Here is a 1755-nt window from a genome sequence, read left to right as displayed (position 1 = left end):
CATCTCATTTAGAGCTCTGTAGAAAAAGTTATGGTTAAAACATTGAGCAAAGGTCAGAGCTGTCCAGTTCCAGCGTGAATTTTCGTTTTTACTGTTTTAATTTCATTTTAATTTTTCCGCATCCACAAACAACATTTCAACCCCCCACTGTGTTAGACCTGATTCTGAACCGCAGTTTGGTCCTTGAGAGACGACCTAGGGTCATTCCCTAGCACTATATTGCATTCTTTATGCACATCAAATTTGATTGGGCGGCGACACCCATCAAATTTTGGCGATTTGGATTTGCACATATAGAACAAATATTCCAAAACTATGTATTTTTGTTAGAACTTCTTCCTTTGTTGAATTGAGTAATGTTTTCTTTCTGTAAAATAAAATATATGGATATCATAGAATTAGTGATCATAGAAATATTACCAATTGGTTTTTTCTACACAGAGCCTGGGTACTTTCTTTTATTGGTCCAATTAAGCCAACCATAAATCATTCATAATGTCGAGTAATAATCTGGAAATTTTTCTCTAAAAATGAAAAAATCGATAGAATAGTACTTCATTACACTTCACGCTCCCCATTTTTTTATCTTTATGATTTAATTATTCTCTTTTGGGGGTGAAAGAGGGGATATCTTGATCAGGGGAGAAAACGGGTAAATCCCATATAACCTACTATATCTGACAAGTCGCACTATATATCAATCCAAGCTGCATCTCTATCCCCAGGGATTCGAAAGGGTACTCTTGGAACACCAATGGGCATAAAATGGACAAATAATAAAGTCATATATCTCACTTTAGTGTGGAAACGTCAGAACATCAACTATAAAAGATTATCAAACTCAGACATGAACATCAAAAGAACAAGATCAATACAAGAAAGTAAGGGAATCAATAACAGTGCTAGAAAAGTAAATTCAAGTGCAAGAAGAGTAAATCGAATTGGAAAGGGGCAATCAACAATGTAAACCGTAACAAAGAAAATATAAAAGTGGTATTGAAAACTGAATTTGAAAAGTACAAGATACCGGAGTTACTCAGAATCCCACTGTCTGTCATCCAATGGAAAGCCCCAAGAACTCCAGCGAAGAAATCAAAGTTCCTATACTATGCAAGTTGTAAAGGAATCTACTCTAAAGCATGAGAAATCAAAAAACCTAGCCTAAGCACACCGTCTGTCACCCCGTGCACGTATCTTAACAATGTTACAAAATCCCCTTTTATAGGGAAGAATCAAAACAGAAAAGAAAAGAAAAGAAAAGAAAAGAAAGAAGAAGAAGAAAGGGGAAGAACCGAATAACGGTTTTAGGAGGTTCGAATATTCTGTAGTATCCTTCAACTAACTCTTACCGCGACAACTTCACTTCGTTCTTCAACCGGCAATCCAGTTCAGCACGACTCACCGGACCGATCAACATTTTGGGCTGGCTTCATTTGGTCTGATCATCCTCTTGGGTTTTCTTCCCTTGGGCCGTGGGGCTCACGTCAATGCTTCACTGCAACACTTCTTCTTTGGGTGTTTAGTCCTCCACCTCCAAGCTTTCATCCTGCACCTCCAAAAATTACCATTTTAACCTTAATTAATATTATTTTAATATTTTCTCTTTCTTCATTCTGCACCCCTCTAACTTTTTCTCTTTCTTATTAAAGTCAACCTACACCCTTCTAATTTTTTCTCTCTTTTATTAAAGTCATCCTACATCATTTTAATAGATTTTAAAATCTATACAATTTTTATATAAATTTTCTAAATTTC

The sequence above is a fragment of the Vigna radiata genome, unplaced genomic scaffold (assembly GCF_000741045.1).
Source record: "Vigna radiata var. radiata cultivar VC1973A unplaced genomic scaffold, Vradiata_ver6 scaffold_281, whole genome shotgun sequence".
In the NCBI taxonomy this organism is placed as follows: Eukaryota; Viridiplantae; Streptophyta; class Magnoliopsida; order Fabales; family Fabaceae; genus Vigna; species Vigna radiata.
This window is presented reverse-complemented; position numbering follows the sequence as displayed.